The sequence below is a fragment of the Oreochromis niloticus genome, linkage group LG19 (genome assembly GCF_001858045.2).
Source record: "Oreochromis niloticus isolate F11D_XX linkage group LG19, O_niloticus_UMD_NMBU, whole genome shotgun sequence".
In the NCBI taxonomy this organism is placed as follows: domain Eukaryota; kingdom Metazoa; phylum Chordata; class Actinopteri; order Cichliformes; family Cichlidae; genus Oreochromis; species Oreochromis niloticus.
In genome coordinates, this window is record NC_031983.2 from 15,309,831 (window position 1) to 15,328,407 (window position 18,577).

The window sequence follows — 18,577 nt, forward strand, 5'->3', positions numbered from 1 at the left end:
TTCCTGTAAGTGACAAGATGCCGCTGTGGGATCAACCCTGTCACTATTCAAAACCCTGATTCCTGAAATATCAGAAGAAGGATTACACACATTCTGACCAGTATCAAGGCAAGTGTTTTAGACACCAAAGATCCCTTCTTTAATCCTTTCCCCCATACAACATCTAACCATGCCTTTTCCTTTTTTTGATCAGCAATTCTATGATCCACAGCTGCAGGTTAACCAGCCATGCATCCCATCACGTTTATTTCTATTTCTTTTCCCAGCCAAATAGTCTTTTTCTCAAAAGAAAGAAAGTCCTCAAGTGTAATCACTTTGCATTCATTGCTACGCTTCCACTTACTGTAATATTACACTTAATGACATTATTTATTACATCTTTCTAATTACTGTTATATTATCTATTAACATTACACTCTAGTCAGTTATTATTATATTTAAGCTTTTCGTTTACTCACTGAATTGTGTTATTATCTTTTTTCCACTACTTCTCTACTCTAATGTATTACGTTCCTCTTTCACTCATTTATGTCTTACTTCCCCTGTTCTTATTTTAATAGTTGCCTTATCATTTTCCTCACAGATGTTCATCTAATATTTTTTTCTTATATTTGGATTTTCTTTCTTTATGTTCCTCACTCTAATGGGCACTATTCTTTTTACATTTCTTTTTGTTTTTTTGTTCCTACTACTCAGCATTTGATCACTTGTTTAAGCGTCTTCACTGACATGGGCCCTAAATTTTACTTTAAATTATTAAGTCCACAATCTCTTACTTATTAAACCACCATATGCGAAAAAACTCCCCTATTTCAACTCTCTGTTTTCCATCCAGTGATTTTAGCTATTATGCTCAGTATACCAGTTGGTTGTATTTTAACCCCATCTACCTTCTTTTCTCTTCCCAACTGCTTATCTGTGACGGCAGCATTTTAGACAGATCTATAGCAGGTGTCTCTTTATGTCAATTTGTTCATATTTGTCCTCACTACCACTTCACCCCACATGTCAGCCCATTTATTTTGAACTCCTCTAAGCTTGACAGAAACTTTTTCCAACACTCGTTTATTTCACATCATATTACTCAGGTGCCTCTTGCACTCTCTGCATGCTTTTTGGTGAGAGCAGAACTCTCTAGAACAGACAAAACTTCATTATTTACTACGCTCGCACTCCTCTTTGGTGAGTGATAACCAAACTTTAATATATATTTCACATGCAAGCTCTGAGACGTTATTAGAACTCTTCTACAACTCCTGCATTTTATTGAGATGTATTTATGGATGCTGCTTTGACTCTCTTTACTTCTTTCTAACCCAAACATGTTCTTATTTATTTGATTTCTATCTCTCCTTCCTTATTAAGATGTTTAGATGTTCTTAGATCATCACCACTCCCTCCTATATTTGCCACACACCACACAAATCTCCCCATTTCATTTATTATTTTTTGTGTGATTTATTTAATTTCCCTCCATTTATTTTAGGCTGGGGTTTTATCCCAGCTACGTTTTATTATTATTTGTATTAATTTGTAGTGGTTATTCTTGCTATTATTAGTTTGGATATGTTTTAATTAAGCTCTAGTTTGGTTTATCCTTTGTTTTATTTTTTACTTCAGTCAGCTCTATTTCCAATCTATGTAACTTTTGGTCTTACTTTCATTAGGATGAGGATCCAATAAGGTGCCTGCGATCCCTGTTTTGGGAATTAATATTGTCTTTTAGTCAATTTTACCCACAACCTTTTCACTTTACTTTGTATTGTTGCTTAACAAATACTTTATTTCTGCAGATCTTTCAGTTTAAATTATTTAAACAGCAACAACATTATGTTTCGGCAGCAGTGTCTGTTTTTCTCTCTATATTCAACAATTCTTAATTTTTGCAAACTTATTTCTTTTCACTGCTCTGATGCTCCTCTCACTCATCCACATACTTAGGGATGGTTCACAAACTGCCTGCAGACACAGTGCTCTGCAGCGCAGAGAGCTAATTTTTTCTCAGTCTCTCGAAACAGTCCCTCTACAACTTGCTATTTATCTGCCTACTTCCCTTCATTTTCCCACGCGTATTCCTCTAACTCGCATTTACAGCAAGAGTTATTTTAAGCAATAATTAATGCAATACATTGGTTATATTCATAGAGTAATATTAAGCAGTATTTACAGGTTAAATTCTAGACTACTAATATTTACAGCAGTGATTATAGTCAATGGTTAGCAACAGCTAACCACATATTTACTCTTTGGCCAAAGGCATCGCCTTTCATACAGCGACACGCGCAGTTCATCTAGCATAGTGACTCTTCTTATGATTTAAACAGGCAAATGTTCAGCATTCAAACTACAGGTGAACAATAGTCAAAGTTTCCCCCGTTATGTCAATGTCAGCTAGCCAAGTACACACCTACACAGCATGTCAACAAACCCTGAAAAAAAGCCACAAAAAATAAATGAATGATTGCTAGTAAGGGTTTCTATACATTAGTATTTACGAAGGGTATGTTGTGACGTACTTTCAAAATTACAGTGGTCCCTCGCTAAAATGCGATTCACCTTTCGTGGCTGCGCTGTTTCGCCAGTTTTTTTAGTGCAATTTTGCATGCTTGTTTTTTTTTTTTTTGTTTGTTTTTTTACAAAGGTTTGAACTTTGAGAGTGTTTAAAGAAGGGAGAAAAGTGTAAAACTGTTCATGCCTGTATAAGAAAAGTGTATAAAGTGTGTAGTGAGGGGTTTTACAGCCTTAAAATATCTATAATTGTAAAAAATAATGTTGGCTACTTTGTGGATTTCACCTCTCTGATATATAATTTAAGTATATCTCCAATTTCAACCATTATATGTGTGAGAGACCAAATTCGTTTTGTCATCCATTCTTCCACAAACATAGATTTGCCCAAAGAGAACCCACAGCGTTTCATAGAAACGTGGAAGGGTATCTTTTCCGTCAGTATCAGAAGTTTAGGGACTTGACCAATCGCCTGTATTTTACGAGTCGGGAGTGAGAACAGGTTGTCGAAAGAGATGAGGGGAGTGATTCCACCATGCCACACACACTTGAAGCTCAGTGTCCCTTGGAGACACTGGCAGAGCTGGATCACGGCATGATAGAGCAACTGTAGGGTCTCCACTTCGCTACACTTCCGCTGAGCTATCACCACTGAGCTGTGGCACTATACAGACAGATCCCCAGCAGCAGCGAGCGTGCTGGTCTAGACATGAACAGAGAGTCAGGACTTGCTGGGAATGAGACAGAAGAATTGACAGAGACCTAGGAAAAGGAGGAGGAGGCAGTCAAGAGTGTGAAAAAGAAGCGGAGGAGTCGGGAGTCTGAGGATGCACGGAGCGAGCTGAAGGAGCTGCCGAGCTTGCAGCAGCAGCCAAGCAACACTTCTAAACTTACATACACACTACTTCCAGGGGAGGACAGTGTGTGGTGCCCCCAGTGGAGGATGAAGAAGCACTCAGCCCGAGTGGCTCCTCTCAGCTCATACAGCACTCAGGTCCTGACCTGCCCTAACTTTGAAGGTAAACTGAAAGATCCAAAGAAACCTAAGATGCCATTTATACTGTATTGAAGTATACTGTATGCATTGTGTGTGAATAGAAAAATAAGGTAAGACAAACTGCTTAACTTTTATTTTCAGGGTTTCCTACAAGGCATCAAATACACCAAAGTGCCATGTAGAGTCTATATGTCTTCATAGGAAATATTGAGATTTTAATAAATATGGATGTTTCCAAATTATATCCTGCAACATTTACATGAGAGCAGCCTTTGAATCTAAAGACTGTTTGACTTTGAATACTGTAAAAACACATTTTCTATTATTTCAGCCTCCTGGTAGCAGTGTAATGGTAATGGAGTGTGTAAATGGAGAATCGTGTGCCTGCGGGACTGTCGATCGAAGACGCTGAAGATATCTACCTATTCGGAACCATGATAACAGGGTTCTTGCTGATCGGAGCTGGCTTGGCCCTGGCTTATCGAAGAATTAAGAAAGCGGAACCGGCTGTTCAAACCCCCACAAGGCTGCCCGCTGGGATTGAAATGATGGGACGAGGCGTGACTTCTCAGAATGGGCTCATTGAGTGCAGCACGGATAAGATCTTGGAGAAGCTTACGGCTGCCGTGAATACTCAGAATAAGACCTCTGAGCGCAAATTGGATCACATCTTGGACCAGCTCACTGCGTTCGTGAGTTCTCAGAATCTGCTCTTTGAGCACAAGAATGACAAGACCACGGAGCACAAGTTTGATAACATCATGGAGAAGCTCACGGCTCTCCAACGGGAGATTGAGAGACCAGTGTCGGACTGTTAAGAAGAGCTTTGAAATTATGAGTTGTTCGCACTAAAGAAAACCACCATCATAATGTGGCTATCCCTTCGGCGCCAGCTGCGGGCTCAAGGCTGGAGCTGAACAAAAACTCCCTGATAACGACTGTGTTTAGACTGTTCTTCCCATTCCAAGCAAGGCCACCTGGGTTGGCTGGAAGACTGTTTACTTAGCCTGGCAGGGCGAAGGACACTGTCTCAGCTGAACTCTGGACACGCACACACATACACATACACTGATAAGCACTCACTCATCCCCCCCTTTCCAAACGCCTTCGATGCTTGTTCCCTCCTAGAGAACATGACAGGTCTGGGCCCGCGCTGGGATGGCGGCGCAGTGGCAGGATGGCTGCTGTGTTTGCTTAGGATTACTCCTCACCCCCTACCCAACCCTGTGGCTTGTCACGTGCTCCATAATGTTGTGCTGTGGACATTCATGTGCTTTCTGTGCAGAGGAGTTTTTTTGTTTCCTGTTCTTATGCTGTCCTCCCATAGGAGCCCGGCATGAGTAGAGGTCTCTTTTTTTCCTCTTGTACTTTCCCATTGTAGTGTACATTTCAGTGGTTTTCTGTAATGTTACCAATCTCCGACCTGTATCCCCATGTGATGTCTGCGTTGTGTGTGTAAGTTCGGGGGGCGGGTCCATTCCACTGCAGGGCAACCTGCATGTGGCGAATAAAGCTGATTGACTGACTTGACTAAAGCATGGTAGCGGGCCTGTTGTTGTTCCCCCTCATCTGATTAAACATTTTAGCCCCCCCACCTTTAACTCTGTAAACAGAGATTACTGTGATGCCACTAATTAACTTTTCATCAGGATCATGATATCCATGTCTCATCTTCAGGCCTAATATAGATAAAGACTTAATGCGTTTTGACCTGTGCTAAGCCGGCAAAAAACTGCAGACAAGACTATGGTCGTGTCCAAATTCATGGGCTGCATCCTCCTGAGGCCGCATTTGTAGACCGATTACGTCACAGCAACACGCCGAGGCTGTCCAAATTCGTAGACTCCTCTGAATGCAAATGCGTCTTCCTTTTCCCCGAATTTGAAGGTTGGGTCGGGTGTATCTTTCGTGGCCCACCGTATCCCAGAATTCATAGCGCGGCCCAGCCAACTCCAGTTTCAAGCAATGGCGGCCGCTAGTAAGTTTTAATATTACTCTTATTAATCTTTCTGTGTCACAAAATAAACTTTTAACACATTTTCAGGCAAGAATGTAGCTGTGTAAACTTCAAATATCTGCGCGGTTTATCAAGAAATCACATATTTGCAAAAGTGCTCCGACGTGTACGGCGACGTCTGTTATCCACCAGCTCGATAGCTAGCCAGGAGCTCGAGGGTCACTAGAGCCGCTGAGAACGGCAAACTCCCAGCACATCATTTTCAGATCACCGCGGTCTTTTGCTGCTCAGGTTAAACGTAATATATAAGTCACTTAGACATCCCAAAAATGTTATTGTTTGGCTTTTATCAGTGTTTTATTTGTTCGTGAGTAGAACGGTTTGGCTGAGATTAAAGTTATTAGATTAGATTAGATAAAATAAAACTTTATTAATCCCCCAAGTGGGTTCCTCCTTGGTTTTCACACAGCTGAATAAACGTCAAACAGAAAACTGATTAAACAGAAGTGTGAGATGGTCAAGAATTTACACCAGTGTCCTGTTATATTTTAGATAGCAAGGAGCAGACAGCTGAGTTTATTAAGCTCCACCGGGACAGCGGCGACGCACATCTGAAGGTTAGACCTTCCAATTTCACAGCTGTTTACTTCCGGCCTACCTGACCTTCTAAGGACCCGGCCCACGTAGACCGCGAAGGCCGGGTCCTCCGGAGGATGCAGCCAATGAATTTGGACACGACCTGTGAGCCTCTTATTGGATTCAACGGGCCTCCATCAATCACTGCCCTACAACATCAGTGTTGGCGATAAAGGAGAAAATGGGTTGAAAAGTAAGGTTCCAGAAGCATACTGCGTCATGATGAATGGATGAATGGGTGCCAGTGGTGACTGATGCTATGCAGCACTGGGTTTTCTGCAATAAAGTGTTCTAGCACTTCCAAATACTCTGACTCCATGTCTGAACTGATATAAACTACTGTGTGTTTAACTTATAAAACTATTAAAAAAAACCCTCAAAATATTAAACTTTTTTTTTTTTTTTTTACCAGATTATCACAGCATTGGATTTTCTTGGGTTACATTTAACACACTGTTCATTTTATCCTGACTGGTATCCAGTATTGTAAGTAAGAAAGCCTACCCTTTTCAGTTTTGTTGATATTGGCAATAGTGAGAAATGTTATTGTTATTGTTGGTTTCAAATATATTCTATATAGGCTATCCAATTAAGGTAACTGTCATGTTTTTAGTTGTTAGAATCTGATGAGGAATATTTTATTTTTTGTTTTTTGCTTTTCTGTTTTCCCTGATAGGGGTATTCCTTGTGTCACTCAAGAATGCGAGTTTGATTGATGACCTTTTGGCCTGATCTTTTGACCTTACCGGAAGTACTTCGGAAGTGGGAAGCGTGATTAATCAAAACCAGATGTGTGGCTAATCGAGATGCATGACGAATTGCGTCCGATGACAAAGAAAAATTATGTTTGTAAAGAGAGGGAGGGAGGGGGTCGTACCTGGGGCACAGGTTTGAGGAAAGTTCAGGGGGAGTCAGTGGAAATCAGATCGCATACAGCTGTATAGAGAGAGACAGAGAATTTACAACTTTTTAAAAGAGAGAGAGAGAGAGAGCAAATCGATCAAACTTTTCTACAGCACGTTATACCACTCCGGGTCGAGAGGAGCGATATAGCATGGACCGGTTGAATGACTATGTCGGATTGAAGCATGACCGAAAGCGTGGCAGGGACTTTCCCTTTGAACTTCTTCCTGTTCCATGATTAACCTCCAACTGTTAAATGTTTCCTCAATATTGCTGTAAGTAACAACAAAGTTAGTTTTTTAGGATCAGACAGGGGTCCAGTCCCAAAACTTTCCTTATACATTCCCACAGACTTGAGCTGTCACTGAATTAGCATCTGTGGGACAAATAAGCTTCAGGGACTGACTTGCCTTTTAGAACCGACCTTACGAGGCCTTTAGAGGCCTTTTAATTTTTACCCAAAGAGAAATTTGATCCTCACAAACTAATATCAGATAAAACAAAAAACAAAAACATGATACTGTTTAGTTGTGATGAACAGTAACCACTTACCTCAACTTTGATGGGTTTTTTTTCTCAGCTATTTATTCTGCACAGAGCGTTTCCGGTGTGGCTCATGCAAAAGAGAATTGCAACAACACAGCATGTTTCTCTTCTCCCTTTCACACAGTAAGTATGTCTGTTGTAGACTGCGCTTTATAAATGTCTCTTTGATTATTCAATCAGTCTTTGAAAACTTTATCGTCATCACCAGCATGCTTTGTACCTCAGGCTCATCAGAGACAATCGTATCCAGGTAAAATAATTTTCTTTAATCTACACACTTTTAGGAATTAGTTAGCTAATTTCATGGATAATTTCAGTGACTGAATTATTGCCGGTCATTCGTACATTTACTTTATTATATAAAATATGTAAATTAAATCTCTTTGAAACTTTTAGAATCTAATCTGTTGGTTTCTTTTTTTCATAGCATTTTATCAAAGTGTTGTCTGCTACAAAGTTAAAAGTATTGTACTAGTAGTAATATACCATCCACTATCTCCTGCTTGCATATTTCTGAAAACATGTTAGTGGTGTGGTGGCCATGGATTGAGCCAGCCCTGCAAACCCTGTGGATGGACGATGCAGTGGACAGTGGGAGGAAGCATCCTGAAGCTCTCTTTGCAGACCACTGTGTGTGATTCTCCACTCGCCGACCAGAAAAGACAAACGGCAGGTCTCAGTTGCAGCACCTCATCCATCCATGTCTGATCCTGCATCGGCAGATTCAGCAACACAGCCAGAGACTTCCTGTAATCTATTACAGTTGTTAAAAAAAAAAAAACGGTCCAGGAACAGGTCACTCAGGTTAATCCTGTATAAACAACTGTAAATATTGTTTTTTCTTCTTTAAATATTGTTGGCTTATTAGAAATATTCTTGTTCAATTGTTGTTGTTATTTACTTTATTGCCATCAAATAAATATCCATGTAAAATTGTCCAAAGTTAGCATTATGTTCATACATGTTAAAAATACCTGAAAATAAAATGAGTTCAGTGACAGTTAGTGTTTGTTGTAGTCAATTTATTAATAACAAAAAAACTTTTAAACTAATGCAACACATATAACAATGTCACAAAATATTCAAATAAATACATTTCTTAATGCATAACTGATTTTGGATCTGATCTTTCAAGAAGTGAAAGTCTGTCCATCCTCTCACTGATCGAATCGATCGATTCGGGACCTTGTGAATCTGAATCGAAGCCCAACTCGTCTCCACCAAACGCGAGCTCAATAATGGCCACAGTGAGCGTGTGAGCAACTATTTGCCTGCGCTACTGTGCATGTATGAAGTGGACCGACTTGTGATCAGGCACACATGAGGCCGACCGGCTGAGAATACTGAAATCAAAGGAAATGAAACTCTTCTGTCTGGTGAAATGTTATACTTACCAAATCATGCTCCCTGGCCTTATATCCTTTGCAGGTGGAACTGGACCCAGTTGTGAAAACCAATGATTTCGTTCCTGATTTTGTCTGGCCAACAAAGAGTCCAGGCTGGTGATGATCAATTTAAGAACAGAAACACACACTTCTTACCAAAGAAATGAATATTATTTTACAGTGTTGCTGAATCACATGGACGAATTTAACACCTGGACACAGTTATAGCGTGATGACTGGCAGGAGGAGATCTCACCCTGTGTTTCTCTGCCTGTGGTAGAGGTGGAACCAGATCAAGTGGCGCAGATTCTTGAACAGCCTCAAGTCAGAGCTGGATTGACCTTTTGTCACCAGGTACTGATGAGCCCGCTGTGGAGAAACATCACTGATGATGTTCATGAATCCCCAGCTGACTCTGGTAACCTTAATACAGCACAGAAAAAATGTCACCATAATAATTTTATGTTGTTATTATTGTGATAATAACATAAACAGATGAATCAATGTCATTATCTTTGATGTTTTACACTTAACATAATTAAAAAAAACATGAGTATAAAAGGTGTTAAAACTCTGATGCCATCTTGGAATACTGCACTTTGCTCATGTCATTACAGCATTTCTCTCTTTCTAATCATACATCTAGATGTTATGTCAACACACATTTAATCTACATTATAAGAGTGCCTTTGTGATAAATGTGTCTTTCATTCTTGAATTAAATGGTTAAATATTTAATCTAACTAAACCCTAAAGATGGAGTCAGAAGACAACAGTCACCTGAAGGGGCTGAAAATTGTAAAGACCCTACAGAACAATCAGTAAATGTGAGTAAATCTGTGATTCTGTGAGTAACACACTGGGTTCAGTTTGGAGGTTGAACTCTCACTCACCAGGCCGACAGCCGTCTGTGCCACAGTTAAACTCATGCAGTGCTAATTTAAAAACTCTCAAATATTTTGGACAATTTATATTTTTCTATCACAAAACATACAAGTCTTCATTGAAGTAAACACACAGAGCAGTAGTGGATTTTTTTTTAAATATTACTTTTCTTTATTTTGATTTGCTGCTAACTGCATTGGTTCTATTTGTAGTTTTTGTAGTAGGGAGCACTACAAAAACTACAAATAAAAAAATCCAATTAACAAATTTTGTGCTCTCTACTATCAGAACCCCTCACTTGAATTTTTGTTTTTCAGTTTAAGCCAATTAAATTCAATCCAAAAATTCAACCCCAACAATCAAGTGATCCCCTATGAGCAAGCACAAGGCAACGGTGGACAGGAAAACTCCCTTTAACAGGAAGAAACCTGTGACAGAACCAGGCTCAGGGAGGGGCAGTCTTCTGTCATGACTGGTTGGGAGGTGAGGGCAAAATAAAATTGAACATAAAGGAGAGCACAGTATAGTTATGACAGGTTGTGGACCGTGGCTGGAAAACATTATTACTGTTTTCAAAAGGCACCCGGTCGACATCCACAATTACAGTAGGGCTGGAATGGATAATAAGGATAATCCCACAGAGGACGGACATTCACTTCAGCTGAAAATATTTGAGACGGCCCAGCAAGCTGCAGGAACAACAACGGCTGCTGTGACAAGACCTAGACCTACTTTAAGTGCGAGTTTGGCACCAGCACGCCACCAACTACTAGTCTGAGCCTCATCAGGAGGTGGTTCTGTGACAGGAGTGTTATGTTCCTCATGTTCAGCTGCACGTGTAATTATTAAACGCTGTGATACTTCCGCTTTGATCACAAGGTTGTTTAAAGCACTCCTGATTTTCGCATTCTCTTCCTTTAGTTCATTTACCCCCCTTTCAATGTTGTCCAGCTTAGTGATAATCATTCTGTTCTGCTCCACGAGAAACCCTTCATACTGACCTATTCTTCTCTCGATTGACTCAAACGTTCTGTGCAACTGCTGCAGAGACTCATGGCATCTGGCAGCACAACGGCACCGACCACTAGTGTGAGCCTCGTCACGATATGGTTCTGCGAAGGAAGTCTCACGTTCAGTTGCATTTTGATTTGCCACTTGGATCTCAAGATTATGTATAGTTTTCCTGAGAGCCCTGTTCTCTTTCTCTAATTGACACATCTTACTGTTAGCCTTGGCCAGCTTTACAATGAGAAGCGCTCTCTCTCGCAGTTGATGTGATTCCTCTGTATTATCTCTGTCCGTAGGTGAATTATTTAATGTTTCCTCTGACATTTCTTTAACAGTATAAAAGCACAGTGTCAAAAGAAAAAAACTTTGTATGAATTGTATGAATGTAAAAGTATTATCTTTGTCAAAGACAACTCGCTTTGCAAAAACGACTCGCTGTTTCTGAAGCCGCACGAAGGTAAGTAAACTGTGTTAAAGCACCTGTATTTATGGATTCATGTGGCAGAGATGGTGACGTCGACTGCCACGTCACAGTCTCTCCTTTGAGTAGATCAAAGCATCAAAGAAGCATTTAATTTGTTTTTGATTGAAATTGAATATTACTTAAACTCTCTTAAATTAACTTCCAATAAAAAAGGTTTATCATTGATTGAAATTCATTCAGAGATGTTTAATGAATGAGCTGTCACAAATATAACTTTTAAAGTACATAGTTGTTATGAAGTCTGTCACATCCCTCCTTTTTTTTTTTTTCTCTTTTTCCTTTATTTATTTATCCTTCTTATTTCATCATACTGTATATTGTTACTGTTATTTGTCTTGTTTGTCTACTGTACAAACTGAACTGGAATGACTGACTGTTCACTTTATAATTTCAAATAAAGTTGTATTAAAAAAAAAAAAAAAAAAAAAAAGCATCAAAGAAGCGCTCCTTGTCATTCCGCGCATGCTCAGATCATGCGTATTGAAATGAACGGGATATTTATTTATTCATTTTAAATACCTTGCTATATAACAAAGGTGACTGCGCACTAAAAGGACGAGGAGAGTTCAAAATAGGGCTGTTCGGTATAACGACACATATCGGATGATGATATGAAAAAGCCTATCGTTTCATATTACGGCAATATTTTTTCATGGTTTTTATGGTCACTGTAGTATTAATTTCCAAACGGCGCCCCATACTCTTTCGCTTATATTTAATATAACCACACTCCGGACGGACAAGCGACTGCTGTTATGCGTTGTCGTTAGCAACAACGACGGTAAAACCATACGCTGGGGCAAGAGGGGGAGGTTACCCACAAACTGAATATGGACAAGATTTACTACGGCAGCTGAAGAATCCGCTGGAAAAGGCACAAGATAAATGACAGGTTTCACGTCTCACCCCCTCATTGCCTCCGTCCACTGCAGGCTCACACAGCACTCGGCAGAGAACTCCCCCGGAAACATCCACGCAGCGCATCTTGCTACCACCTTCAAGTTGTACTCAAGTTTATAAAGAACCCATATGAAAGTATTGTTGTTAAGTTAAATCCAATTTATTAACCTACCTCTGAGATGAAGTACCAACCCGTTCTCACTCCCGAGGCGTAAATTACTGACGATTTGTCACGTCCCTTAACTTCTCATGCTGACGCTGAAGGTACCCTTCCACGTTTTTATGCGACGCTGTGGGTTGTCAATTCATTCCAATATGAACCCGCTCTCGGCGATCAGAGACGCTTCGAGCAGAGGCTCCGGCCATCCATTTACTCCAATAATAACCCCGTCACGGCGAAACGTGACGCCTTGAAGTACAATCTAACTGGAAAACCGGGGACCCTCTCCGCGAACGGGTTTTTCTCCCTAATTTAATGCTTTCTTTTAATGACATCCTTAACATTTCTCAACAAAAACACATGAAAGTAACACTGATAATTCAACAATAAAATCGCTTCATTTTCCAAAGTGATTCACGATCTGAAAGTGCTCAGATTTAACGTACATAATCCTTGGTTGGGTTATTATTTTATTTCACGTAAAACACATTTATAGTTTTATTCACCACTCCTGTTAGTTTTGGATGCGCTCGGCTCCAACCAATCAGACCAATTTACGCTAACGGCGCACTAATCCCGTAACTGCACACTACCCATAAGCCTCAAACACCGTTGCTATGGAAATGAAAATAATCAACAGCTTGGTGCTACCCGTTATTCCTTTATTTACTCTAAAATAATAACCAGCGATAATACGAAAATAAACTGGCCCAGTGTTTAATTATGTAATTACAAATTGCAAATTTTATTTTTTTATTTTATTTTATTTCATTTTTTGCAATATTTATCTACAGCGTGCCTTCAGCGACACGTAAACAGATCTTAAGCAAGGCGATTGGATGGTTTTTACTGCAATGCATCTTGGGAGTCGTAGTAAATGGATCTTTCAACTCACCGTCCAGCGAATTTTTCGACTCGACACGAGGCAGATCTTAGCTAGGTAAGTTGTGATAAACTGTGGGTAATTTGCATGTTCACTGAAATATTAATCAGCTGATATTAAACTTGAAATGTTTTCACAGAGCAGTCTGTGTACCAAGAGAACTACTTCTGCAAAGGTTTATTAAATTTTTTTTGTGACGTATTCTCATGTGTAAGACACTTGCTTGGCCACCCAGCTAATGTTAGTACTGCTCTATTTTAGCAATGTATCCTTTCTCTAATTAATTCATTTTTTTAACCCTATTCTCGTAATTAACTCAATATTAACGACTTTAATCTCGTAACTGATTTTTTTTTTTTCTAAATATGGTGTAATACTGCCTCGTAATACAAGTTATTTCTTTGGTCACAAATTATTTTTGTAACCATTTCACCAAAACAGACCTGAAATAATCCCTACATGTTCCATTTTCATTTGCAGAAATTATAAAGCCAAAAACCAAACCATGCCCTTCCTGTCAGGCTCCAAGCACCTGCAACAGGAAGACATGCAGTGGATGCCTGGGCAGCCTGAACGTAAAGGAGGGATTGAAAAAAAAAAAAACAAGAACAGCAACTGGGCTGCCTCTGTTAAAAAAAAACAGAAATGCGAGCAGGGTGGTCAATTCAGCCCAGTTATCAGTAAGGTCAGATCTAATAAGTGGTTCTTTATTAATCACAGTTGTCAGTGTTTTCTTGTATATCATGAAGTAAGAAACTAACAAGACATGTATATACACATAACATATTTATTATAAAAGAGCATAAGTAAAAAGTTATTCACATCAGAATAACATCATCACACTAAAGACATCAAACTAGAAAAAACTATTTTTATTTAAGCTACTTCTGATTTCTAATTTAATCGGCTATTAACAGAGAGACAAAACATTTCAAGATGGATTTTATCATTAATTTACAGGTTTGGTTCCATAATTACTTTTTTAACTATTTACAACAATAAACACCAAAGATGTGAAACTTAAAGGTTTGTTATACATCAATTTGCTTACATGAAAGACTGGCTGCATATGTTTTTCTTTGTTGTTCTTGCAGGTTTCAAAACTACATGCCCTGCCAATTCTGTTTCTTGGACAGTTTGACCGAAAGGGCCGTATAGTAGGGGACGTGATCACATAGAGCCAGCGGATGGTGCTGCACGTGACATCCTCATGAAGATGAGGAAACTTTATGAACACCTTCTGAGAAGTAAGATATGCTTTGTCCATTATCTGTGTCCTTATCAGCCTATCCTAGCTGTCTTTGGGTGATACTCATTGTACACCTTAGATAAGTAGGCAGTTCACCACGAGATATAGAGACAAACAAGATGGTGAAGATGAGGATAGTTAACAGTCACCAGCTATTGTATTCTATTCTACTCTACTCTATTTTGTTCTATTCTATTCTGTTTTTCAGCCAAGGTTCAGACCAGTAACCGTCTTGCTGTGAGGTGACAACTGCCCTACATGTCCTGTTGCTAACATGAAAATAGTGTTATATATGCCTTATTACCTCCCCATGTGGTGTTCACGTCACCAAAGCTAGCCATACTGAACCTCTGGTGTTACCCACCTGAACAATTTTGTATGTGTGTGTGTGTGTATAGTATGGTCTTTCACACTCATATATATAAAAATGTAATTTGAAAAATCTTCTCGAAAACCAGACCTGATAATTCTCTTCGAGACTTCTAGTATAACAAAAGTCATCAGCTATCTGGATTTATAGTCACACTCATTAATTTATTAATGTACAATGTAGAAAGCACTACAGATGTCACACTACCCCGAGGGCACTTGTACTGAATGATTTGGGTCAGTGAGGGTGTGAGTGACTTATTTGATGCCATATTTACAAGTTGTAACTTTGTAAAACCTAACTGAAAACATGCAAAACACTACTTATTATGTGTTATGTGTACTGTACGTTTTTCAACCCATTTTAATGAATATTTAATATTTAAAATTTTGCAGAATTACAAGCTTCACCTCCTGCTAAAAATTCTACACCAGCAGCTGGACCATCCTCTGCTGACAGTGTCGATGCTGGACCAGTCCCAGACCCAGAGGCTCTAAACGAGGAATTATTCTTCATTTAGAGCCTGAACAACATCTTCCCTCTGTCAGCCTCCTGTATCTCCTCTTCATCTCTGCTTCCTCCTGCATCCTCCTCTTCATCTCCGCTTCCTGCATTTCCCTCAATTTCTACGGCGTACACCTCGGATGTCCCAACAAAAAAGGACAAGGAAAGGTTAGATGTTACGGTATTGTAAATGTACGAAATACATGACAGGTTCGTTAAGTTTGTTAAGATTTCTTTTTCTTAATTTTTGCATTTTCTCCAGTCTTACAGACCTCATGTAATATTTCATTTGTTATTTTTCAGAATGCCAAAACCCGTACACAGAAGATTTTCAAATATGAAGAGATAGTAGACAGGAGAGTTGTAAATGTAAGTAATTTAGCCTGCTGTTGTGCAGATTTGTTTGCATCTTTGGACTTCCTGGACTTGAACTGTGCCTGACTGACTATCCATGAGCTTTTGTATTTGATGAATCTACGCTAATTCAGCCATTGAGTCTGGATTTCGCTCCAAGTAGGACATTAAATAGGAACATACCACCTGATACAACCTGGTCATGCTGCCTCCTGGTGTTTACGTTCTTTAAAGTCCTCCTGACATCATGCTCAGAAGGAGTGATTGATGTGGAGGTGCTCCTTCCATTCAGTAACATCTGCTTCAGTTAGTTTTGCTTGTGAGCCACAATGTAAGCAGTGTTGCTTGCTGACATGCACTCGATGCTGGCAGTACAAGCATTGTAGTGGTTCTTATGTTTTTGTAAACTATCCATCCATCCATCCTCCATTCGCTTCCGCTTATCCTTTTCAGGGTCGCGGGGGGCGCTGGAGCCTATCCCAGCTGTCATAGGGCGAGAGGCAGGTACACCCTGGACAGGTCGCCAGTCTGTCGCAGGGCCAACACATAGGGACAGACAACCATTCGCACTCACATTCACTCGCACATTCACACCTAGTGGCAATTTGGATTATCCAATTAACCTATCCCCACAAGTTGCATGTCTTTGGACGGTGGGAGGAAGCTGGAGTACCCGGAGGGAACCCACGCAAACACGGGGAGAACATGCAGACTCCACACAGAAAGACCCCGGCCTGATGGTGGAATTGAACTCAGGACCTTCTTGCTGTGCGCAACAGTGCTAACCACCGTGCCACCGTGCTGCCCAAACTAAACTAATTGTATATATATTGAGCCATTCAATAGTACACAAATGTTTATAAGCTCCTTTTTGTATGCAACTGCATGTCTTTCTAATTAACTGTTTGTTTATACAATGTTTTTCAGGAAAAGAAGTTAAAGTCAAGTGGAAGCCCTGCTCGATATGGTATGTAGTAACAACTTGTTGGACCGGAACAGACATTTATATTGTTGATAAATAGTTCTCACCTCAGTTGAATTCATGTATTTGGACTAAAGTAAATTGGGAGCTTTTAGCTTTTAGCTGAGGAGCTGATAGCAGTCCACCTCCAAAGTTCATTATGAGATTTGGAGGTGGACATGGTCAACACTTTTAAGAGTAGCATAAGACTTTACTTTTATAGAGCTTATAGTTAGGGCTGGTTCAGGTCAGCCTTTAGTTATGCTGCATAGGACCAGACTGCTGTGGGTTAGTGTCCCCCCCTCTCTCTCTCTCTCTCCTCTGTCTGTCTGTCTCTTTCAGGGTTATGCAGGCTCAGTATTGGTTGAAGATGCAGTCACATCTCCTTTTACTAAAAACTCTCCCCTCTCCCTCACCATCTGTAAGCATACATGTCTCAGTAATGCAGTTCATGCATGTTGCTAACTAAACTTCTTCCCTGGAGTTTCTGTGCTCTCTCATCCAGCAGGTCCGATGGCTCGTGGCTGCTGCTGTGGTCCTGCTTGACATCTACTCCATATATTATTACTCTCTGACTTGATTTGATTAATTTATATTACAATGAAGGTGTATAAAGCATGACATGAATATAGAAAATTTCATCCTAAAATTGTCATATGTCACAACCTAAATTATCCTATTTTGTGTGTGGTTGTCGTTGTTGTTTATGTTTTTCCTCCTGACAGTGGCAAAGTGTGGGATGACAGATGAGAACTGCGCAGTTTTACCACACAGTAAACCAGATCCCTGTGTGCGATCGCACAGTTCAGTTTGTAGTTCAGCATAAAATTCAAAATAAAATATTTACTATACATTTCAGCCAGTGTCAGTCTCTGTTTCACTCTCTAATTTGTTTCAAGTAAAGTAAGTAACATCTTGTAGAGGTGATTAGGGTCAGCAGTACTGTGTATGGGAGCCTAAAGCAAAGTTAACTGCACCAGTAGCAGCTTCAGACATATTGTATATTATATGTTTCTACCTTTTGCAATATGTCATGTTTAGATGCAGTGACAATTGCACATTTGGAATTGTGGTCATATGTGGTTTTTATACACAGGGTATTAGAAAATAATTGAAATTTTTTCTTGTTTGTTTACACATTATTATTGTTAATATTATTATTAGATACCAAAGACACAATTTGATTAAGGGTTTTCCTGTCATTATTTCAATAAAAATGCAATTACACACGTAAACAATAGGATCAAAATAAACTTAAAAAGTCTATTAGCAAATGCTGATTTTCAAAACATTCTAGAGGAAAATAGAGATAAAATAATCTGAATAATAACAGTGACCTTGGATGATGATGGAGACTTCAATGGATTATTCTGTTTCAATCAATATTTTCATATCTATGACAATAATTTGATAAGATCAAAGAAGCAATGATTCCAAAATGGGAGTTATGTCATTATATATATCCAGGGAATATGTGCCTGAGGATAGTGTCACGAAATCAATATAAATCAAAGTATTCCTTAATTACCACAGCTGACACGAGTTCTCCATAGCTGCCTGCTGTCTCAGGATCTGTCTCCAAAAAGACCAGGGAGAACTAACATGTTCTAAACTGATGCAGAAAATGCACATTAAACATAATATAAACTTACTGAGTGAAGTAATGTCAAGAGGATTCCTTTAGCTCCTATTGGGTTGGTTCCTTGATCAATGCAATACAGAATCATTAATTTGGTTTTATGTAATGTCCTTAAACACGTCAAAATGAGGCTCTGTAGTCTGTGTGCCTCCACATGTCTGTATGACCTCCTACAACACCTGGGCATGCTCCTGATGAAGTGGCAGATGCTCTCCTGAGGGATCTCCTCCCAGACTCCTGGACATTTT

At 39.6% G+C, this 18,577-nt stretch overlaps 2 long non-coding RNA genes across 2 annotated transcripts; both read left to right on the plus strand.

The window, feature by feature from the left end:
- Positions 1-7,008: 7,008 nt before the first annotated feature.
- Positions 7,009-8,309, plus strand: LOC109196043 (uncharacterized). Its single transcript, XR_003215131.1, has 2 exons — positions 7,009-7,797; positions 8,076-8,309. It is a non-coding gene; the product is annotated as an uncharacterized LOC109196043 (long non-coding RNA).
- A 4,843-nt stretch (positions 8,310-13,152) lies between these two features.
- Positions 13,153-15,378, plus strand: LOC109196042 (uncharacterized). The gene is made up of 4 exons (XR_002057517.2): positions 13,153-13,309; positions 13,733-13,937; positions 14,347-14,499; positions 15,267-15,378. It is a non-coding gene; the product is annotated as an uncharacterized LOC109196042 (long non-coding RNA).
- Positions 15,379-18,577: the final 3,199 nt, after the last annotated feature.